A 25,705-nucleotide genomic window follows, 5' to 3' on the forward strand; every position below is an offset into this window, starting at 1 on the left:
TCGACGGGAAGAGATCAGGAGGATGACCATGGCGGGGAGTAGTGGTAAGGGAGCTCGAGTCAAGAAAGAGGAGGAGGAGGATGCGGCTCTAACATCTACAGAACAGCAAGGGAAGAGGAAGAAAAAGGACATCTCCAAGGTCAAGTGCTTAAATTGTGGGACGCTGAGTCATTATGCATCTAGTGTCCCGAGAAGAAAGGCAAGGGAGAATCTTCTGATTCAAAGGCAGCTCCAGCTAAGGCGGAGAAAGAGGTCGAGACTGATGATGATTGTGCCATGAGTGCTCATACGCCTCTAGAGAAGAGGTGGGGTGATATCCAGGTGTAGTCAGGAGAACTAAATACTACGGGCAAGATTGTTGAGGTGCCCAAACTCTTGGATCACATCCGGCTACGGGAGCCCTTAACGACAGTAACATGATGACAGGTGTCGGGTGGAGCAAAGTGTGGTGGAGTAGCAAGGCAGGGCGAGAGTGTAGAGTTCTATAGCAGCGCAATAGAGATTGCAACAGTGCGAGAGGCACAAAAGAGGTTGTAATAACGCAGTGGTAGCAGAGGGAGCACGAGTTAGCAGTAGAGGCAACTTCAGCATCACAAGGCTTCCAGACTGACCGAGATGTTAGTATTTAGGGAAATCAGTTACCTACTTCTCGGTAACTGGGTTGCAGTGCAGCAGTTAGCAGTGGCAATGCTAGGGGCAGCATGGGCATCATGTTGAGAGGGAGCTGCAATACAGATGTAACAATGGCAGTGGCATTGTCAAAGGCAGCAGTACAATGAGCAACAGTGCAGAGGATGGGAGGAAACAGGCCAAGCATCAGCACAGGTACCGATGCGGAGGATCAGTGTGATGCTTTAATGGTGAAGCATTACTAAAGCACATTCCTCGCTAAGAGGGAGTGTTGATTTTTGGTAGCATCGGAAGTGCTTTAGCCATGAAAATTGGTGGAAAGGCTAAGGCACATGAGATCTCCAAGACCCACTCCAAAACCCAGAAATCATTTGGGGAAATTCCACCCGGATGGAGAGATATTAAAATAATTAATATTTTTAATGGGGTTCCTAAGTCTCAACTTAGGAAATTTAAAATATTAATGTATATTAATATAATATGGATGAGAAAGTTCTAAATAACGAGGATCAAGCCAAATCTAATCTTAGCCGTTGATTAGGGACTTAATCTCGGTCGTTGAATCGTCAATAGGAAAAGTACAAGAGGAGGCTTGAGGGTCAGTTGGAAATACACCAAATTGATCAGTCAATTCGATTTTCTAGGGCAAGGTTGCTGAGAAATCGAGTTAGTGATTTTTTGCAGAAGGCCAAGAATACATAGCAGAGAGGCAGAGATATTGCCGAAAAGACATCGCAGAGGTAACTTGGGCTGACGCAGAGACTTGGAGGGCCAACGTTGAAGATGCAGGAGGCCAAGACGCTGACGCAAGCAGACGCAGAGGCTAGCAGAGTTGACGTTGGGCAAAAAGAGTTGTGATGTGGTGTTTTCATGGGGCAGACTGAGAGCTAAGAGGCAGACACATAGTAGAGGGTGATGCAGTCCCTGGGGGTGACGCAATTCCAGAGAAAAGCTTGGAACAGCTTTCATTGTCAAGCTGAGGAACAGTCGAAGTTGCTGTGGGACCAATCATCTGGTTGCTGATTAGCCAGAATATCTGTCTCTGGAGCAAGGTATTTTTGTCAAGGAAAATCTCTGAAGGGTGAGCCATTTCTAGCACCCTATTTGTATTCAGAAAACTGCATAATAATAAAACCCTCATATCTGTTGCACCGATTTTCTTGCATTGGGTTTTTTCGGGGACGATTGTCCAAAAATAACGATGTCCCTTGTGTTGTCTCAATTTATTTCAGTTGTTGATCTGTATATTTGTGAAGGTTTCTATTGTGTTTATTTCGATATCTATATGATTAAATAACTTGTTAATGTAAAGGATCCAAAACCATTAACAACTCACAACCAGTGGGACTTCTAGGATAAAGTGCTTCTTTTCTAAAATCGCGAGCGCGCCCCTGCTGCTAGGTCATCCACGACTGCGCCCCCGCTTCGGCCCTCGGCCCCTTGTCATGGCCCCTCCGGAGGCTCCACCGAAGGAGGCTGTCCTTCAACAAGCCTTTTCAGCACTAGTCAGATCCTTACCCCCTCAGAGACCTCGCCCAGCAATCTCCAAATTCGTGAAAAAGCTCGATGTTTTGCAGGAAGTTAACTTGCCCCCAACTCTGCCTCGCATGGCTGCCCTTGCTCTAGCAGAACGAGGACTCATTGGGCAATTTACTGGACTCTAGCCATCACCGAAAACAGTGCAAAGATGGGTGGAAAGGAATTGGTCTGATAAAACTCAAGGCAAAATCTCCATACGATTCTGTGGAAAAGGGTATTTTACCTTTCATTTTGAAACAAAAGAAGATAAAGACTTGATATTCCGGAATGGGCCCTATTTCATGGATTCAAGAGGATTATACCTCAACAAATGGACTCCGGATTTCGATCCCGAGTTGGACATTCCGAGCATTGTTCCTGTTTGGGTTCGACTTCCTCACCTTCCTCTTCACTGTTGGGGAAATTAATCAGTTCGAGCTATTGGAAATGTTGTAGGAAGATACATCGATCGCAGTAAACCTAAACACATCATGCAGGCATGTGCTCGCATCTGCATAGAAGTCGACCTAGGCAAAGGACTGCCAGAAGCCATCAAGCTCAAGGTAGACGATTGGACTCACATTCAACAATTAGACTACGAGCAGATCCCATTCAAGTGCAAGGTATGTCATGAATATGGTCATTTTACCAATCGTTGTACTAAACTAGTAGATATAGAAAATACTTCGCAAGAAGAGCAATGGGAAATAGTTAAGAAAAAGAAAGTTGCCCCTAATCCCAAGCCAAACCCTGAAGCTGGACTTTCTGCTTGTATGCCTCCCATTCCAACCTCCTCTTCCCTCCCTAACTCCACTCTAAACCCGCTAGACCAACCTGATCCTCAACCTTCTTCTCCATCCTCCAACCCTTTCCATATCCTCACTCCTCCTGAAGATATTCCCACCCCCGTAGCCCAAACCGATCCCTTAGAATCTCCTCTCCCTCTGATTATCTCCTCCTCCCTCCCTCCCGATCCACCCTCAGCCAGAATCACCAGAAGCAACTCAAAGGAGCATGGTGCAACCCTTGACAATCAAAAGAAAAACGGGCCAGGAAGGAAATCAGCTAAACAGTAAAGAGATAAAAATGCCCAGAAAGATATAGCCATGGGCATCCAGAATCCCATAGAGTCCTACATCTTAGGACATATTGACAAAGATTCAGTAAATAAGGAGCAGGGAGGGCGAGCAACTCTCCACAATCCCCACTTGAAATGATGAAAGTCCTCTCATGGAATAGTAGGGGACTAGGGCACCCCTCCAAAACACTTGTCTTAAAAGACCTAATAAACCAAGAGAAACCAGAAATTGTTTTAGTCTAAGAAACAAAGCATGGACAGCAAAAAATGAACAAAATCATTGCTCAACATAAGCAGTACAAAGGATGTGTTTGTGAATCAAGAGGAGCCTCCGGGGGAATTGCAACGCTTTGGAACCAAAACACTTGGAGTATCACAGCAGAAACAATCAATCAGCACTGGATAAAGACATGTTTGGAGAGCACTTCAAATAACCATCAAATAGTCATTTACAATGTATATGCACCAAACAATTATAGAGATAAGGCACAATGCTGGGACTCCCTCAGTGAAAATATAGCTGAAGAAGATAATAGTAACATTATTCTGGGGGGAGATTTAAATCTCATTTTGCACTCCAATGAGAAGCGAGGAGGCTGTTTCTCCCCAGACCCCCACAGAAACCAGCTGGAGACTATCATGCAGGACGGTGATCTTGTTGATGTAGTCCCTAAAAACCATAAATTCACCTAGAATAATCATAGGCTGGGGAAAAATAACATTATGGAAAGACTGGACAGAATTCTGGTGAATGTAACTCTCCTATCCACCTACTCTGCTGCCTACGCCCTCATCCACCCCTTCACAGCCTCTGATCACTACCCCACTTCTCTGGTCCTTGAAACTCACTGCCCTTTGGGACCTCTCCCTTTCAAATACAGTCCGCTGTGGAATGAAAACGCAGCAGCCAAAGATCTTATCCAACACACTTGGCATCAGCACATAGAAGGATTGTCGGGATACATTTGGGAAAGAAAAATTAAAAGAGTCAAATATGCTCTAAAGGATTGGGCAAAAAACTGCTACAAGGAGCCGGAGAAAGAAAAAAGAGAGACCAAAGCCAAGCTAGAGAATCTCCATAGCACAATTGAGAAGCGCGGATTTCAGCAGGAAGATAAAAACCACGAAGATAATCTCTATAGCCAGCTTTATCGCATCAATAGAGAAGAGGAGCAGAAATGGAGAATCAAGTCTAGGCAGCTATGGTTGAAGGGCGGGGACAAAAATTCGGCCTTTTTCCATAAGCAAACCACAATGCGGAAAATTAGGAACAACATTACCTCTATCATAGATAGTGAAGGAAATCAACAAACCAGCCAAGGTGCTATCAAGCATGCTGCTTCAAAACATTACAGAAAACTTTTAACAGAAAATGGAGAAGAAGAAGATTATGCAAACCTACTACAATATCTGCCAAGTAGGATCACTGCTGAAATAAATGAAAATCTGAGCAAAGAGATAGAGAAAGAAGAAATAAGAGGAGCCATCTGGGCTCTCCAACCAGACAAAGCTCCTGGCCTGGATGGCTTTCCAATTTGCTTCTACAGAACTCATTGGGGAACTATTAAAAAAGATCTCATCAAAATGATGAAATGGATTCAGCACAAGAGGAAAATTGGAGGCTATACCAATTCCACCCACCTAGCCCTCATTCCCAAGGAGAATCGACCCACAACCTTCTCTCATTTCTGGCCTATTTCTCTTTGCAACTCCTCTTATAAAATCTTTACTAAGATTTTAGCAACCCGTCTCAAACCTTTGCTTCCTTCGATTATCTCTGAAAACCAAGGTGGGTTTATGGCCAATAGGCAAATATCTGATTCAATCCTCCTTGTTCAAGAAGCAATTCATTCCAGCCACTCCAGGAAAGAAAAGGGATTCATCCTGAAGCTGGATTTGGCTAATGCCTTTGATAGGGTCAGGCATTCCTTCCTAATTGTTGTTCTCCAAAAAATGGGCTTTGCTGCCCCCTTTCTTGAACTCATCAAAGCTTGTATCACAGGGCCTTGGATCTCCCCCCTTGTTAATGGCAGGCCTGGACCTCCCTTTCAATCTTCGAGAGGGCTGAGGCAAGGCTGCCCTCTCTCCCCCTACCTGTTTATCTTGATGGTTGAATCTTTCAGCAGTGCTCTCGACCACAAGAGACGAGTTGGCCTCATTACTGGCATAAAGTACGAAAATGGAGTTAAAAACATTAACCACTCCCAATTCGCTGATGACACCCTGCTAATAGGAGGAGCGTCTATTACAATTGCCCGTCGATTTAAAGCTCTTCTGGACAAATATATGAGCTATTCAAGAGGCATGATCAATCATCTAAAAAGTTGCATCTATGGTTGGCATGCCTCAACCCAAACTCTTCATAATATAGCCAACATTTTTGGGTCCCTTGCAAAATAAATTGGGATCACTTCAACTATCTGGGAATGCCTGTGAGCATTGGGCCCTTAAAAGCTGAAATCTGGGATACAATTCTTGATAAAATGAAGAGAAAAGTACAGTAGTGGGGATCTACATGGCTTAATCCGGCAGGTCGACTTGTCCTCCTCAAATCTGGACTCTCATCTCTTCCGCTTTACCAATTTACACTTATGCAGGCTCCAGCCACTTTCCATAACAAAATGGAAAGCATCCTCCGACATTTCCTCTGGCAAGGAGGGAAAAATGAAAAAAAAGAAGTTCAACCTTGTTAGCTGGAAGCAAGTTATCCAAAGTCAAGACTGTGGAGGACTTGGAATTAGATCTCCTAAACTCTCAAACTTGGCTTTTGGAGGTAAGATTGTGTGGAGACTAATTGGTGAACAACAGGCATGGTGGAAAAGAGTACTTGAAGCCAAATACCTCAGCAGCCCAAGACAACAACTTTTGGACTGCGAAATACCCACTAGAAACAGTTCAAAAGTTTGGAAACTATGCAAAAAAGTTATCCCCTTTATGGCACAAAATATCTCCAAAGTTCCCAAGGGTGGCAGCAGTGTCAAAATTGGAGCAGACAAGATTATGGGGAATCAGTCTATCAGCAGCCAACCAGGTATGGATCAAATCCTCCTCTTTCTACACAACAAAGGAATACACTATCTGGACCAAATCTCGCAATGGGACATTAACTCACAGACTTGGAAGGGATGGAATTTCCCTCCCATCCCTAGAGATCTCAAGAAGAGCTTTGACAATCTTCAGACCCATCTCCACAGCATTGCCCCTATTATCAAAAACGGCATTGACAGTTTTCGATGGGATCCCATAGGTTCTAGTTATACAATTCAAGCTGGCCACCAATACTTGTGCAATAGAGACTATCCTGCTCCTCCTTGGACGCACTGGAAAACTGTTTGGAAGTCTGAGACCATCCCCAAAATTAAATTTTTCATCTGGACCCTTTTGAAAGGGAGAATCCTCACCTCTGATAATTTGCAAAAGAGGGGTATAGTTGGGCCTTCTCGATGCCCAAACTGTCAAGAAGCAGAAGAAACTATCCAGCATCTTTTCATCACATGTCCCTTTGCAATTTCTTGCTGGAATGGAATCTCCCCTAATGGCCATCCCCCATGGAACCCCCAGCATTCCATTGGTGAGATTCTAAGTCTTTGGAAGAAGAGTTACCCTTGGCAGCATAAGAAGAACAATATAGCTAAAAGGGTTTGGGATGCTCTCCCATATGCCCTTCTGTGGAAAATTTGGCTTGCAAGGAATCGCAAGATCTTCAAAGACAAGAAGACCATCACAAGGCAACTCTGCAGCAAAGCTAAAAGTTTAACGCTAGAAACCATCTCTGCTAAGAACATAAAGAAAATTGATGTTGTCGGCCTCTGTGTCGAAGAAAGAGACTTAATTGGCAGCTTGATAGACAAAAGCAGGAGCATTCAGATAGAAAATAATGCCAGCATCCAATCCAGCACTCCCAGCCATAGTTGGAAAATTAGAATCAAAGAAGAAGAATTCTCCGGATGGCTCCGAAACAGCAATTCCCATTACCTCTTCTTCGATGGAGCCTCTAAATCCAATCCTGGAGCAACAGGTGCAGGTGGAGTTATTTATGCTCCCAGTGGTAATATCATAGCCACCTTTGAGTGGGGACTGGGACCTTTATCCAACAACAGGGCAGAAGCACTTGCTCTCTACCAAGGACTAAATCAACTTCAAAAACTTGGTATTAGTAAAGCGATGGTTTTTGGAGACTCTGCCACCATTATCAGTCTCATGATCAGCAGTCGTAAGGCATCCAATCTCTTCATCCAGCAAACAATAAGCAGGTGCCAAACTCTAAACCGCCAAAACATGGATCTTCGATTTTACCATGTGCTCCGCGCCTTCAACAAAGAAGCTGACAGATGTGCCAACAGAGCATGCAGCAGATCCAAAGGCAATCTTCTCTGCAACAATTTAGAATCCCAACATCATCTCCCTTGACTATTTTTCTTCATGACCTGTGGCAGCATATTTGAATCTGATCTCTGCAGCAAAATCAAGAAATATCCTAACAGGATCCAACACCATTCCATCTCTGCCAAATCTCTGTCAGCGATTTTATCTCTTCCCTTCTATCCCGTCGCCAATCCCGCGCTCTCGATCTTGGGCCGATCTTTCTCCCGTGTCTCCCGTGACTTTTCCCTTCTCTCTCTCGTGATTCTGTCCCGCCTCTCCTGTGGTCCTCTCTCTTTAAATCCGTCCTCCCTCCCTCAATCCAATGCTCAAAAGCTCTGGTCTCGTTCCCTTGCGCTTATTCTCGATCCCCTGTTCAGCAGAGTTTCCCAGCTCTCCGCCGCTTCCACCCTTACTTCCCTTTCCCATCGCTCCTTTGCTCCTTCTTCCCCTCTCCTCTGTAGCGCAAGACCTTCTCGCCTCCCTTCATTGTCCCCAAAAGACTATTTCCTTTCCTATTCAGAACCACAGAGCGCTCTTAGTCCCGGTTTCATTTCTGTTTCAAGCAGCGAGTCAGACTATCTCTCTTTCAGCAGGCCCTCTCACTTCATTCAGAACAGCAAGACAACGCTCAGGATTCAAGGAATGGCACGGAGTGAAGACTGCCTGCACTGCGCAGACCTTCAGGCGGAGTTGGAGCAAATACGAGCGCATCAAAAAATCCTAGACTCTAAAATCGACTCACATGCCAGAATGACCAGCGAGAAATACGAAGCAGACCTCAACCTCTTCCTCCACAGGGTCTCCTCGCTCCAGGAACAGTTCAACGAACTAGCCAACAGATGCAGCCACGCTCAAGAATCAATTGACATCCTTAAATACATGCTGGAGAAACGTAATGTGCCCAGCACTAGTTCTTCAAGCTTCAAGAATGTTGATGTCAACATCAAGCCAGATGAATCAACAGTTCGTCAAATCAGCGATATCCATTGCAAATAACATTTTCATTTCATTAGATTAACTCACTTTATCTTAAGAAAGCCAATTACTTTAATTACTAAAGTAATTGCTAAGGTTAAGAGTCAATTAGGCAACTTTCACATGCCTAGACACTTACCCCTGTGCAAAAGTACCTTACAAAGCTACTCCCATCAACATTTCCTTGGTGGAATACTCTAAACCCTGCACTCTAAGAATACTACCTGCCAATTTGATTAAAAGCCTGGCAAGATCTTCCCAAGTGATCAAAAATAAAATACGGCTACATCGAAGTACCATACCTACCGTTTCTACAAATTAATAGAAAATATTTTTGATCTTTGGAAGAAAATGAAAAAGGAATTCAACCAAAAGGGAGGTGGTGTCATACAGATGAAGCTGAACTATCCATTGGATAGAATAATTGTCGGATTGAAGGAATAATTACTATGCAGCAGAAATCATGGCTAAATTCTTACGTTGATAAAAGTATGGATAATTAAACAAGTGATTCTACATGCACATTTAAGTTGTTGCATGTGTTAAAAATGTGTTGCATGAACCATGCCAGTTTCACTCTTATGCTCTTATCTAACTATATAAAGGAATTTAAGTTCATTTTTGGGAGAACCAAAAGTCAGTGGACACTTTTCTCCATAGATACTTAAAGAGATTATCTAAAAATTGGTAACCAAGGAGGACAAAGAACAAAAGCTTTAATTATCAATACGTCTTCCTCAAAACACGAAATGTCCCTATCATACTGCTAGGCATCGGAAGTGAAGTGCCAATAATATTAGTAAAAGCTGTCTATGTGTCCATTTTAATACTGAACATGCTACTTGAAGCCTACAACCATGCAACCATACCAGCATACTAAGCTTCTCATCCGATCTGCGAAATGTTTTCATGCATGTCTCAGTAACTTAGAATGAAGCATCAGTCCAGATCAGAAAAACAAGATGACACCCATGCCATTTTGGTTCTAAGATAATGTGGCATTGAATTTCATAATGTTCTTTTATAGGATTCTGTCACATCTTCAAGGCACCTCATATAGGAGAGTCTCCAACACATCAAGAAATTTAAGTTCAGATATGCTAATACTTCAACAAAAGTTAGTTTGCATGCGGGAAAATATTCCAGGGATGTAGTTAAAAAAATCAAAAGCACTCCCATATATAAATCATCATATTATCCGAAACATTCCAAAGAAAGTCAAAAAAGTTCGAAATTCTATGATGGACGTGTACAAACAAAGCAAACTTTCAGAAGCCACAATCCTTATAGCCTGAAGTTTTGGAAGACTACCTAGATGTCAAGAGCGCAGCTTTTCAAACAAAAAGAAATAACCAATGCTTAAATAGGCTCTACAAATTACGCAGTAAAGGACATTAGCGTATCATGCTTTTTAAAATCTTCAACCACTGGAGCCCTCCCAAAGCGTAGTTATTAGCAAGGTTCTCAACAACAGATTAATTTTGTTCCAGTTTTAATGCACAAAAGCTTCCAGTCAAGAACGGAGCAAGCTCTCCACCAGATGAGCAAAAATAACACAGACATCCAACACGAAGAATAGAAAATCAAAAATACCTCAGGAAGAAAGAACGTGTCAAATGTGAAGGGAAACCAAATACAAACAGAACATATTATTGATCCTTGAATGGCAGAAAAAAAAATTAGCTTCATCACCCCAAACACTAGCAGCTAAATTCTAGACTTATGAAAGAAAGATTTTGAGGTGAAATCTTATAAATAAGGCACCTGTCAGCTATATGTAAAATATTATGAATAAGTAAGGAACCAGTCAGCTATATGTAGGTAACTATATTTTAGATCTCATATAAGTAAATCAAGCCTGCATTCTGGTGATGCTAGGACATAAATAGCCATTTGAACTGCAATTTATCACTTGCTATAAAAAAATCTCTCGCCATAGAATACAAACTTCAACGAATAGATATATAAATGAGAATTGTCATTGGGCATCTTCTGCTCCACTCTAATTTATAGAAACATGGAGTTTAACATCTGATTCAAATGAAAAAATTTATACCAACAACCTGCTGCAGCTATTTCTTGTATCCAAAATGACTCAAATTCTTCTGTAAAGGTCTTCTTGATTATTAAAACCCCTCTCAAATCAAACATTCAGATTACCATAAATGTGAAATTCCAGTTGACAACTGCATGTGCATATGAAAACCAGATAGTTTTTTAAATACCAACAAAGTTATTTAACTGTCTGCAATAGCAACAAATCTTTAGAAGATTATACATTCTGCATGAACCCAGTACTATAACAGTACCAACCCCAATTCAGATGGTTTCAGGGGCTCCCTAATGCGATAGTTGTAAAGATAGTAGTGAAGATGTCCATCACCAGGTCCGAACTTCAACTCCTTTAAAAAAGTAGAGTTTTCCATCAGGTCCAGTGCATTAAAAACATCATAATCTTTATTCTTTGCCATGATAAGAGCATCATTCATCAATTGAAGCAGAGGCGTCCTAGTAGACACATTGTAATACGAATAAGCTGCTTTCAACGATGAATGATTCTGATTACCAAGAATTGTGGAAGAAAGAGTGTAGAAGCTGCAGAAGTCGGTGATTTCCCTAGTCTCAGGATTCACAACCACATAGCTATTGACAACATTCTCAGTAGGATGTAGCCAGTGCTCGACATCGTCTTCTAACAAATCAGGGGCCACTGCAAACTGAGCCAAATAATTCCTTAGAAGCCTGGTTACTGCGGGGATATCATGCCTCTCCATTGGCCGAAAACCTGGCGTTGCGGTGGTTTCTGGCAACCGATAAAATTTTATTGTTCTACTCATTGTCATTCGGGCCCCCAACCTCGAAAACCCAACATCTATCAGCTTCTTAGGTTTCAAAGACCTGTGCCAGTATTGGCAAGTTGTTACGGGTGTCGGTATCACCACACCAGCAGTGTATGAAGCTTGCCATATATTCTCCAGATGCACTTTCCTGGTGACCTCCTTGATCAGCACAGGGGCAAGCCTCTTAGACCTAAGTTTCTTGTGCACACACAAAAAGTTGATCTCTGCCATCATCACTATACCGTCACGAACTCTAATCCTAGCAGGGACACCGGTGATAAAGCCCACCAGCTTCCCAGTGCCCTTAGTCCGGACACCGATATGCCAGCTCTTGTAATACCCTGGAGGCTTGAGTGCCCATCTCAGGAAATTCTTTGAGTAATCAAATCTAAACATGTTCTCATCATCTTCCACGTAGTTGTTTGTAAGCAAATTATAGACATCACTCAGGCTCTCCTCGGACTCAATATCACAAGTACACCACTCATACTGACTAGGCAGATTGTAGGGCTCCTGCCTGACTTCAGACAACGGAGTGGGTGGCTCTATTGGGCCCTCCCCCAAATTGGGATTCTCCCTGTCCTTAAATTGACCTACTGGCTGGGTTTCCCAAAACCTGTGTCTTGTATTCAAAGCAAGCACATTCTGCGCCTTCCTGCTAAGGTTCTCTATTGCAGAACTACCACTCACATCCGCTTCTGAATTCTGCTTTGATCCAGAGGCAGTAGGAGATTTTCTGTTTTCTGCCATAGTGAGCACTATTGGAATGACCAATTTTAAGTGGGTTCAATCCAATAAGATGAAGATGGAGGATAAAATTGCAGCCCTGGTTAAAACACATGGATTTGCAGGCCAATATTTAAACAGAGAAATACCATCCACCCATGAGAACAGAGAAGGAAAAAAACCCCAAAAAAAGATTGGATCAGAGGAGAAATGGTAGACTTACCGTGTGAAGATCCAGATTGCTCGCGCTTGTGGGCTGATGCCCGAATTTTGAACGCACAAGTGGCCAGTCAGCTGCACAAATATGCCTATTTATTCTAGGGAAGGCGCACCCTGTTCGTCGATTTCATTCCACAAATAAATGCAAATGGCAACCTGAGTTCAAGACAGCCATTTAATGTCTTGCCCACGAACCCTTTCTCCCATTCGTTGGCTCCCTGGTTACCGTCTGCTACAATTTTGAGGTTATATGGAGCTTTATGCTTTCTTCATTTTCCCCTACTTGTGTCCTGGAATTCATCTCTGCACTCAAGTTTATTTAACTGTTACCGTTGATTTCTTTATCTTCCCCTAATTATATCTTGATATTCATCCTCTCCAGTTAAAAATCAATGAAGCCATCGATATAAGAAGTCCCCATCTCATGGTTCAGTTGGTGTGCTTGGATGATACCCCGAACGATTGGTGAAATCAAATGTGTAATTCTTTTGTTGCCCAGCAGTTTTCATCCATAAAATTAATTAAGAGTTAATATCTATATAAATTTGATACGGGTGAGTGTGCAAGGTTAATGGTTTTCACATAAATGTATAGAAAAATATTAAAGAATTTTAGTGGCGATATTTTTATACTTAATAAATTGCTGTCGACTAAAATTTGATTTGTGTTGTGATTATTATTTTTCTATGTTTAATAAATTGTTGTTGACAAAGATTTGTGTTGGGATTATTATTTTTTTATAGTTAGTTGACGAAGATTTGTGTTTTTTTTCAGAAAGAAAAATCAGTATATATTATATTGAGAAAATATAAAGATCTTGGGTACAAAGAAAATCCATTAACGAAGATTTGTGTTGTGATTATTATTTTGTCCAATTTTTCGGGTGAATTTTTTACCCATTTTCAATTCAAGTTCTTGAAGATGGTTGAAAGATTCACTTGAAACACTGGCCAAAACAATGATCGCAACATACACTTCTCCATAAATCTTTATCAGCGATATTAAAAAATTATTATAAGTAAAAAGCTAAATGTTTTTTAAATATAAATAACAAAAATATAGTTATAAGGGTTTGAAATTATTTAATATTTGATATATTTGAATTTAAACTACTAAGTGTTGAGAGGAATCAAATCTCTTAGGTTTTACACTTGAAAAGATATTTGCATCTTGAGAGATTTGATTCTTCTAAGCATTTAGTAAATCAAGAGTTAAAATGAATTCATGCGAGTTCTTAATAATATTATTCACATTTTGCCGGAGTTATGAAGTAATATGCAAATTGTACTAAGTGTTGAGAGGAATCAAATCTCTTAGGTTTTACACTTGAAAAGATATTTGCATCTTGAGAGATTTGATTCTTCTAAGCATTTAGTAAATCAAGAGTTAAAATGAATTCATGCGAGTTCTTAATAATATTATTCACATTTTCGGGGAGTTATGAAGCAATATGCAAATTGTTCCAGGTTCAAATTCCCTGTGGTGTTTAAGCCACCCAAAATATATATATATATATATATATATATATATATATATTAATATTTATATTTATATAATTCGTATTAAAACCCCAAGGGTTAGCTCAATTGGATGTGTTGTTATTAAAGAATATATATATATGTTTTTATATAAATTTTACATTTCTATATACATAAATATTCTTATTAAAGCTCAATTGGTGGAGTTCTTGTTGTTAAAGAACCTTGATGCTTTAAGGTTAGGCTTTGCTAATGAGCCCATAAACAAAATACTTTAACTTTCATGTCATAAACAAAATATTTCAATTCCCACCTTAATTTTACATCAAACTTTAGATAGAGAAATAAAATAATTGAAAACAAAATAAAAATCAAAAAATAAAATATATTTTTTAGTATGAGGAAGATATGTAATAAAATAATTAAAAGTAAAAAAAAACAAAAATTACTTTTTAGTAAGAGTGAGATATGTAATTCCTTCACTAATATAATATGGAGTTAAAGAATGATATGTAGAAATAGTATTATTTGATACTACATTATGTGTAATTTATTTTATGTTAGTTTGACAAGTGGCATTTAAAATAAAAATATATTAATAAAAACATTACTTTACTATTGGTGATAAATAGCATAATTAATAAAATAATTTAAATTAAAAGTTTTCTTATACTTTTACTTTCCACAGGGAGATGTATAATTTGTTAGATACTTAATATGGAGTTATATAATATTAAAAAGATATTAACAATTATAAAAGAAAAGTAGACTATAGATTAAATATTTCAGTATGCATGTTGAGTAAAAGATTTTAATATCATATATATATATATATAGGGAGAGTGTTTTTTTTTTTTTATTAATAATTTTTTTCTAATTCAAAGAGTGTTTTCTTAATTTATTAATAATTTGTTTCTAATTCAATATAAAGTTGATATGTAACATTTTAAGTATTAATTTCAAAAATAAATCTATGTATAGAAGGACAACCATGTAATATTTAAAAATATATATATTAATAACAAAAATATTTATATGAGAAGAGGTTTGATGACCTGCTCTCTCTATTTAACATGTAGCCATGATCTGGTTCTTCAACTTGTCGTGACTATGAACCAACTAGCACTAGTTGGTTCGAAACGCATCGAGAAATGAATTATGATGTGATTTTCACTAAAAACTCTTCTCATAAACTTGATATGGATCAGAAGCCTCAATTCAACAAAAACAAAAAATAAAACCTATATACTTTACAAAATTTTCTATGTAAAATAGTTTATTAGTATGTTGAGCAAAACTAGTACATATCCATCTTAGCTTCAGATCTACCAATAGTTAAAGGTAATCAAATCTCTTGAGGTGCAAACATTCCCTCAAATTTTACATTGAAAAAGAGATTTGCATTTTGAAAGATTTAGCCCCTCTCATATTTAATATATCCTGAATTTATATATATATAATTTAAATATGAAATTTTAGAAAATAATAATTATGAATATAAATCATTATTTTAATTTATATGGTAAAATAAATTTATATTTATATTTTATATTTTATATATTTTTCACATATATAAAAATATTAGTTTGTAATTTTATTAATAAAAATAAATTTATAACAAAAATAAATTAAATTTAACATGTAAAATACATCTCACTAAATTTAGATTAATTATTATTAAAATATATTATGTAATATAAAAACATTCATTTACAAAAATCTTATTAAATACATATTTTGACGTGATAATATTTATTATTAACAATTTGATATAAATGTCTTAGAATGATGACATTAATTGGTATATCTCATAAAGCAACTATCTTCTTCTTGAATAGTCCCTCTAGAATGAGAAAAGGAGATCACTCAAATTCCTAAAGGGGATGATTCAAAAGGGGATGAAGCTTAGTTTTCTTAAATAAATGTATAGTAACATTTTATTATGCCAGACACATCAGCAATCAATAATATTAATGTTGGTTACATTATAATTATAAGGAATTTTGGCAAAAATGAATATAGAACACCATGATCATTTGTTGTGGTTTTTTTATACATAATTATAGTTATTATTTCACTAAAAAGAATCAAAGGAATTAAAAATTATATGTCAAAGTCCCTCTCTAAATCTTAATGGTACAACTCCCATGGAAGTAATACCACTCAAAGAGAACACCAATGGTTCTAAACATTCATAGATAATATAATTTTATGACTATACCAAAAAAACAAACTTGGTATGAGTGAAATGTCCACAAATAAATATTTAAATAATATGTGAAATCCAACACTAACTTTGAACATGTGGAATGGTTTCCAAGGGAGCATTCACCACTTATTGTAGGCTTCTAACATGGATACCGGCCTTGAGTTAGGTTATGGCATGACAAGGGTATGTCCTCTACAACTTTACTTTGGGAAAGTCCTAATGATCATGTAACAAGATCTAAATAAGATAAAGAATTAAGTAATGGAGTACTCTCAGAACATTCGCCACCATAAATTAATGAGTTTAGGCAACAATCTCCACTCATCTATATTGGCCTATCCCTCTACTAGCTTTCCATCATTAACAAAGAAAAACCCTTAGTGCTTCTTACTAGTACATGTAAATATTTTTTAGCCTACTCACCTAAGTATGGAATCTCTTTGCTACATCTTAAGTACAAGTTTCCATATTCAAAATATATTTTCTTAACTAAAAGAAAATATTAATAATAGGAATATAGCCTCTTGTAAAAGACTAGAATAATATTTTAATTTGTATTCACTAACATATTTTCCCCTTTTAGCAAACAATCAAGTTAAATAAGCATTAATAACTATGGAAATGTCTCTCCGAAAACAAACAAATATTTCCTTTTATAACCCAACCAAAAAACAAGTTAAATAAGCATTAATAACTATGGAAATGTCTCTCCGAAAACAAACAAATATTTCCTTTTATAACCCAACCAAAAAAGAAGAATTGATAAAGATGAAAAACAAAACTTTACATAATCTCAAAATGAAGTATATATAGAGGAATAAGATATGTAGTGCAATACATTCATAGACAACTAGATGTCTAATATTTTCCTTTTTGGCTCTTGATTAGTACTATCTATTTTAACTTTGGATCTACCAAGCCATGGGTTAAGAATACCATGAGAAAAAACCATGGATTGGAGTTTGAAAATATTAAACAAGACATTTTTATTTTTTTATTTTTTTTTTATTTTTCAAGTTAAAATGTTAAACATTACAACATCCCTACCATGCTCTGTTGGAGAGCATCTCTCGAAGCAATTATGGAATATGAGTTAGCTTACAGTTCTATGTTCTAATTTAACTTTTCTTTTCTACACTTCACCAAGTGTAATATTACCAGCCTAGATCCATCTTAACTCCAAATCTACCAAGGACTGAGAGGGATCAAATTTCTTTTCACTCTAAAAGAGATTTACATACCTTGAGATTTGATCCCTTTCCACCCTTGGTAGATCTGGAGTTAAAATGGATCTAAGCTTATTTTATTTTATTTTTAAAATGAAAATATTTATTAATATAAATTTATTTATTATTTTATTAATTTTAATCAAATTATTTTAAATTTAAATATATTTATAAATTTAAATAAAAGTTAATTTGAAAGAATATAAAAGAATTTATTTTAATTTAACTTCAATTATTGTGATTTAATTTCATAAAATTTTAATTTTAAAATTTTATAAAATCAAAATTTGATTGGAACTAAATATCATACTACAAATGCCCACGGGGCGTAGAATAGACACTGATGGGGTGTACTGTTAAGTCACTTCGTGATGTGAAAGTCACCAGTTCGAAACTCCGTGAGCAAAAATCTAGTCATGTTAAGGGCTAGTGTGGCCCAAGTCGGGTGCGATCCCTAGGCGACTTTGACGGCTTAGATGCCCCTAGGCCATGGTTTCTCATGCCCCTGATGTAATCTCTCATAAATTCAGACCACTTGACAAACAAACAAACAAAAATATCATATTACAAATAAATTTAAACAATGAAAAAATGTTATAAACAAATAAATTTGATTCAAGAAAATGAAAATGTTGTTGGAGATTATTTTGGAATATACTTTTGCCATTATTTTCATTTTTATTTATCTTCCCTTTTCGTAAAATGCTATATAAATTTATTTATTATTTTCTTAATTTTAATCTAATTATTTTAGATATTTATAAATTTATATAAAAGTTAATTTAAAAGAATATAAAAGAATTTAATTTAATTTAACTTCTCCTGCTCTCATTTTAATTTCTTAAAATTTAAATTTCAAAAATTTATAAAATTAAAATTTGATTGGAACTAAATCTAATATTACAAACAAACAAGAAAGGTTGATTTAAATTACTACACGGTAAACCAAAATAACATTTCAAATTGTCTCAAAGATATTCTCTGGCTACATTGTAAATGGAGAGCACATTTGAGTGCAAAAGACAATTATTGAATATTGCAGTTACATGTCAATTGGATAGTTCAATATTTGTAAAACTTTTATATATCATTTGTGAATATATGAATAGTCTATGGGAGCATTTCATACTTACTTTAGTTCCTTTTTTTCGTTGGCAAACAATTTACATTATATTAACAAAAATTAGATACATAAGGTACAAACAGAAATGCATGGAGGGGCGTGGCCCAAAGGCTCCATAGAGAGAGGCAGAAGGGTGACCATCTACCCCAAGAAGGGGAAACCAGATAGTCTACTAGAAGAAAGAAAGTTGGGTGCATTTACAATGTTCAGTAAAGGAAAAAAACAAAATAAGCTTAACAAAGTGTTACAGAGGAGACAATAGCTATAGTTTCTCAAACATTTGACATTATGAAAAATAGAAGACAAAGCATGAAATACAATAAGACTCGTTCATGTTGTGCTTGCACCTCGCGAGACTGTGGGATCTTAGGCCGACAATGTCTGTTCATGTCGCTCATTGCTTGGACCAATGGTAAATGCTTTTCTGGTGGTAGAAGGCCCTGCTTCCGGAGGTTCCTCCCCAATATAGCAACCAAAGGGACTAGGGCACGGAGGAGAAGTATTTTTGCTGGCAAGTTGGACATCCATAGATTGGGGTGCCTAGTGACTCACAAGCCAGAGAGTTGCATCTAGCACCAGCGTAAATGGTAAAAGGCGATCAAGAGTCAGTGGAGCCCAAATTCAATTCAGAACGACTGAGGCAGGGAGATGAGGGAAGCTTTGGAGGGAAGTTCAAACTAAGGTCATGGGAACAACAACGGAGGGAGGAAAAAATGTGACTAGTGTGGGAATTGGCCTTAGCAATTCTTCAAGTAGTTTTATTTCAGTCACGTTCTTGAGTCCATAGGTGATGGGCTAAGAGAGTTCTAACAGCTCAAATCGCATGTCCTATTCATCGACGTTATGTTGCTTCCATACCTATAACTTGTTGCCTTATGTGCTCACAAACGTCATTGTCAAAGAGATCTAAGTTTTCTTCCATCACAAGGGTTGTTGGTGGGCGACTCGTCCCCTACCCTCGACCACCTCAGTGGAAACAACCTCTTTCCTAAGGCATGAATTCTAGATGGGAGGTGGTGGAATTTGCTGAAAGCACTAAGAGGACAAAGGTTGGAGGAGTAGAGCATAAATGAATGCTAGGTTGAGCATGGAGTAGAATGTTAAGAGAGGGAGGATGAACGCACCAAAAAGAGACATGCCGTGCAACATAAATGCAGACAAGGTGATAGCTAGGAACACATTAAATCGATTTGTGTAGGGATGTGGAGGAAGATGAGAAATAAAGGATGGTGAATGCATGGAGAGATGAGCCATTGATAAAGGTTGCCAGGTGTAGGATGACTTCATGCTAGGCGTGGGCATGTAGAGAGGCTTGAAAGACTAAAGGGCACCCAAATCCAGGTGACTTCAGTTCCATTTTTTATGTATGAATCCTTATAGATATAAATTTAGAGGATTTATGTCAATTGTGAAATTTCTTAGACCAATTTTATGAATCTTCGTAATTCCAACAATAAATGTTTCAATATGCTTTTATAAAATTTTAAAAATTTCATTCATAATCATTCTCAATAACTTCATAATATAATGATAAATTGAAAATATAAAAAAATAGATACTATTAACTCTTACATTTTCTATTTTTTATGTTTTCATGGCTAAACATACAATCCTTGTTGAAAAATGGTTTTTGTAAAAAATGTTAGGTCCACAATTAAATTTGCATAATTCTTATTAAAGAAAAACTAATATGTGAATAGAGAAGTGTGTGTGTGCGCGCGCACGCATGCATGTTTAATAGAAATTTTAGATTAAAAAACCAAATGACATGACATGATGGTGTTGTAAATCTAATGAAATTTTATGCCTTTAAATATGCTACATTAGAGAAGAATGCCATGGGAAAAACCATGGGCCGTGGAGCTAAAAAGTTGTGAAAGGTGAAGTGCCTAATTTATCTCAATTTTATTTTAATTATTATTTTATTTTATTTTTATCTTATTTTATTTGATTGAGTCAAAATGTTTAACAAGACAAGACAAGACATTACAACATCTCAGTGTTTAAAAAACAGGGCAAGGCAATACAACATTTCTTCCATACTAGAAAGTGCCTCTTACGACAATAACCCTCTCTTTACTTTCATAGTAGCCATAGCCCTGTTTTTACTTCCATGATAACCATTTTTATCTGTATACATTTATCTATCTCAAATTTATAAGTTCATATTATGTTTTATGTTCCTTTTATTATGATTTTTTTAAAACATTTAGATTAACTCTGCGTGGCTCGTAAATGTTTATTTCATATATATATATATATATATATATTACCATAGGTATGATTTTAGACTGCACATGATTTTCTTGACCAATGTTTTATGACTGGAAGATTAGCATTTGGTGAAGCCGCGGCTGCTACTAGGGTTTTTTCGGCTCTGTTCTGCTACTTCGCGACTGCGGCGGCAGGGCTGCCTCTGGTGCGGCTTCCGGACCGCCCTCCTATCACCTTTGCTTGGCGCTTCATCTTTTCGTTGTGCGGCAAAGTACTCTGCTGAGGGTTGTTGCGTCTGGTGGAGTTTGCTGATACGGTTCTGGTTGCCGGTGGAGCGGTATCGATTTCGGCCTCTGTCCCCTTCTCTCCGGCGGTTCTCTCCCCTTGCGTCGTGCTCTCCTCTTCGCGGCTCTGATACATCTCGTCTGCCGTCCCCGGGTTGGAGTGCCTACTCTGATTATTTCTTAGGCAGAGGTCAGCCGCATTGTGCTCTGTTTTGGGTGGCGGCGGAGCGCGTCTTTTCTTTCTGGTTTTCGGCGGACTTCGGCACAACTCCTTTCTCTGTTTTGACGGTCCTTCTTAGCTGAGTGCTGAGCCGTGGTGTGCGGGCGGGGGCTTTGTTAGGCCTCATGGGGGCGAGGTGGCTGCCCTAGCCGCCTCGGCCCCCGGAACCGGAACGCCTCTGCTTTGTTATGCCCTGATGGTTTCCATTGCAGAGGTGTGGTTTTCTTTTTTTGGTTCTTTTCTGGCTTACCTCGGCAGACATTGGATGCGTTGAGTGCCGTCTCTTCAATGGTTGTTCCTGGTTGGTTTTCTATGGCTTCTCTGGATATATGGGCGGTTTCGAATATACTGCTCATTCCATAGGAGCTTTCGTATATTTACTGTTTATACTTTCTGTTATTTATTTAGCTTGTATGGGTAGGGTTTCACCCCTGTTGGGGTTTACATACCCACTTTCTGACCCTGTTTCAGGAGGCCCTGTCTGAGGGCTGTATCTGCATACTTCCCAGAAGTATTGGTTATTGTAAGTGGTTTTTTACCACACTACTGCATATGCTTTGGCATCTACAACATGTAATCTCTATTATTTTCTTTTTAATAGAAATTACGAACTCTATTTTCCCCGGAAAAAAAGGTATGATTTTATATTTATATTCTTTTTAATAAAGTTGATGTGTCATTTTATCATTTTATATTAATTTATTTTTAGTAGAGTTAATGTGTATTTTTAATTTTATCTAAGTGGTAATCATCTTAAAATGGGATAGCAAGGAAGATCATCAACTTCTAGACTACGAAAACATAACTTTTAGATACAAAAATTGTCTGCAGCCCAAGCATCTTTAAAGTGCATGCCCTATAGGGGTGTCAGGATCCCTGGAGCCACGAAAACCCAATTGTGGATGGTGTTATCAACTTCAAACGTCAAGAACAGGACAAGTAGTAAGAAGGACAACCCTTAGCAAGAAAAGACATGTCATGATTCTTCAGCCTTCAAAGATATTGTGCAGCCCACGGTTGATACGCCTCTACCCTCAGGGGAAGAGAATTCTTCGGCTAGGGAGACTGGAAGTTCATCAACACTAATTGTGGCCACAACCACTAGGCAAAAACAACCTCATGAGTCTAATCATTCAAATAGTGATAGGGATGTCCCGCGCTCTGAGGAGGCAGTAGCGATGGAGCTTTCTTTGAAAGATGAGGATATGGCATTATCCTCAGTTGTAACTGATAGATTTGTAGGACGAGTAGATGTCCATAGGAGAAAGGGAGGGAAAAAAAACCTCTAAATGTCTCTGGTGTTTGATATTTTGCTATGTCATACCTGGTAGAAGGCATGACCTCCCAAGTCAGTTTCTTTGGGTTTATTGTTAAATTATGTACTCAATGTCATCTTTTTTGTTATTAATAGAATATTTTGAATCAACTTAAAAAAAAAAAAAAAAGTGGTAAATATTTAATTTATAACCAACCTAAATCCATCTAAACTCTAGATCTACCAAGCTTCGAGAGGGATTAAATCTCTTTGCACTCTAAAAGAAGTTTCTTGGTAGACCATGGAGTTAAGATGGATCTAGGCTAGTTTAATTATTAATAATTGATAAGTATAGTCAAAATGTTTTAACTAATAATTATAATTATTAATTTTATTTTTATATTTTATTTATTTTTTAATTGTATTTTATGTTTATTTTTATTGTTATCTTATTTGACTAAGTCAAAATGTTTACAAAACATAACATCACATACATTACATAGCCTTACACCATCTCTTCTACATTGGGTTGGAGAACGCCTCTCACGACAATGAAGATATCGTACTGTATATTTTATATATAAGTAAATAGTGATCAATAATATGTAATCTATCATTATATTAGTTTTTATTTATTTATTTCAGTAGAGTTGATGTGTATTTTTTATTTTATCTACATGGTAAATCATGATTTATAATGAGCATATCATCTAATTGTATAATTTATATATAGATCTAATTGTATAATTTATATATAGAAAGTAAATTATATCGTACATGCACAAACACCAAAGAAAAATTTCTAGCTCAGTGGGGTGTCTTATTTTGTGACAAGTGGTTGGTCATAGAGGAGATCTAAGTCTTTTGAGGTTCCAAAGTGATTGTGAAAATGGGCTAATTTGAGGAATGTAATAGAGACTCATGCGCTCTTGAATCAAATGTGCAAGATAAGGATGTTGATAAAATATTTTAAAAGGATCTCCATTTCCCACATTTATAGAGAGAAAAACCATGTTGTAGATACAGTGTGGATGCAATACATAGCTGATACTGATTAGCTTTGATGTTTTTGAGAATGGCAATTGCATTTTCCAGCGGTCTGGTAACTTCAAGGTTTGATGGGTTGTTTTTAGACATCTTCCACTAGTGACTATCTGTATGTGTAAATGTAATTACAAAGTATCTTTTGTGCTATATTCTAGACATATAGTAGAACATAATATATTTTTCGTAAGAGTGGAAGAAAATAAATGATATTCAAAGATAGACAGAGGATAGTTAGCAGAGATAGAACATAGATTTAAATGCAAAAAGTGATAGGGATATGGAGAGATATGATGAGAACTTCGTTATACAAATGTAAGGTAGGTTCGAGATAAAACTATCTCGATAACTTATTAACAGAAAGTAAAAACTAACAACTAATTACTATTTTACAAACATAATCCCGAAGGATTAGTTAACATTTCCCCCTTAATCCGAAGGGACATCTGACATGCCAAGTAACATTCTAAACTTTTCATGTCCAAGTGCTTTGGTAAAGATATTTGTGATCTTCTCTAAAGTAGGACAATGTGTCAGATAAATAACTTTGGCCTCTACATAATGTCGAATCAAGTGATATTTAGTGTTAATATGCTTGCTCCGATCATAAAAGTTGGGATTCTTGGCCAACTGAATTGTAGAAGAGTTGTCAATAAGTAGTGGAGTTGAAGCCTTTTGTTCTCCTGCAAGTCTTCAAGTATTTTGCGAAGCCAAAGGATTTCCTTTGTAGCTTGACTTGCTGCAACATATTCGGCTTAGGTGGTAGAATCAACAGGAACAGATTGCATGCGTGATCTCCAACTAATGGTTTTTAATCCAAGATTCATCAAATAACCAGAAGTAGAGACCACATTCTCCTTATCTCCATCAAAATAACAATTTGAACAGCCTATGAGATGGAAATCTACAACTTTGGAATCTTTGATGCCATATGTTTGAGTGCCTTTCAAATACTTAAGCACTTGCTTCGTTGCATTCCATTGACCTTCACATGGTTGATGCATGAACCTAGAAAGTATTCCTACAACAAAAGTTATGCCAGGTCGAGTAGTAGTTAGAAAAATCAAACTTCCAACAAGTTGTACGTACTTTGTTGTATCTTAAAACGTACTTCCTTTAGTGGAAGTGAGCTTCAAATTCTGCTCCATAGGAGTAGCAACAAGGTTACAATCTTTCATTTCAAATTTGTCCAATAGTTGTCCAGTATACTTCTTCTGAGAAATACAAATATATTTGGGTTTATAATTAACTTCAATTCCTAAATATTAATGCAATAAACCCAAATCTATCATGTCAAAAAATTTCAATAATTCTCTTTTAACGAACGTTATATAGTCATCATTGTTTCTTGTGATCATCAAATCATCTATATACATAACCAAATATGCAACTGACTTTCAAATTTTCTTAACGAAAAGAGTTGCATCATCCAGATCAAATAACTTATAATTCAAGTTGAGAAGATGTTTACTTAATTTTTCATACCATTCACGAGATGTTTGTTTTAGTCCATACAAAGCCTTCACTAACTTACATACCTTTTTCTCTTTCCCTTTGATAGCGAACCCTTCTGGCTGAAACATATAAACATCCTCCTTCAAAATTCCATTCAAAAAGGTTGCTTTAACATCCATATGGTGTATCTTCCAGCTATTCTGAGTTGCAAGAGAAAACAAAGTTCTAATTGTGCCCCATTTTGTTGTAGGAGCAAATGTCTCTGTGTAGTCAACACCTTCCTTCTGTACGTAGCCTTTGGATACAAGCTTTGCCTTGTATTTATCAATAGAACTATTTGCCTTGTATTTGATCTTATATACCCATTTACAACCAATAGGTTTGATGCCAGCAGGAGGATCTACTAACTTCCAGGTTCCATTCTTAATAAGTGCATCATACTCCTTTTACATTGCATCCTTCCATTCATCACAATTAGCAGCGTCTTCAAAACAATTGGGTTTGCTAATTGTACAATGATTGAATTCACAGTCACGAGAAACATTACCTTAATCATCTTTAGAAGACTTTCCTGTTTCAAAATCATCATACTTGCTTGGAACTTTTCGAGCACATGTAGATCTTTGTAAAGGTTGTTGAAGCGGTTGTGATGGTTGCTCATCCTGAAGTATAGGTTCTTTAGGAACACTTTTTGGCCCTGCAGAAATAACACTACCCTCCAAATTTTCTTTAGCAGTAACATCCTCATCATTCTTCTGAGTCAAATATGGAAAAACCACAAACAGATCCAGAATGGGAACCACCCCTTCAGTATGTGGTACATCGTTATCAGATTCAAAATAGAAC

The 25,705-nt window shown here is 37.3% G+C and overlaps 1 pseudogene across 1 annotated transcript; it reads right to left on the reverse strand.

Moving 5' to 3' along the window:
- Nucleotides 1-10,502: 10,502 nt before the first annotated feature.
- LOC149230151 (glycylpeptide N-tetradecanoyltransferase 1 pseudogene) lies at nucleotides 10,503-12,813 on the reverse strand (annotated as a pseudogene). Its single transcript, XR_016247995.1, has 2 exons — nucleotides 12,356-12,813; nucleotides 10,503-12,232 (listed from the first exon to the last, which is right to left on the reverse strand). The product of XR_016247995.1 is annotated as a glycylpeptide N-tetradecanoyltransferase 1 pseudogene (transcript).
- Between the last annotated feature and the right edge of the window lie 12,892 nt (nucleotides 12,814-25,705).

The sequence above is a fragment of the Pinus tabuliformis genome, chromosome J, assembly GCF_031772625.1.
Source record: "Pinus tabuliformis cultivar Carrire ecotype Pingquan chromosome J, CPIR1, whole genome shotgun sequence".
In the NCBI taxonomy this organism is placed as follows: Eukaryota; Viridiplantae; Streptophyta; class Pinopsida; order Pinales; family Pinaceae; genus Pinus; species Pinus tabuliformis.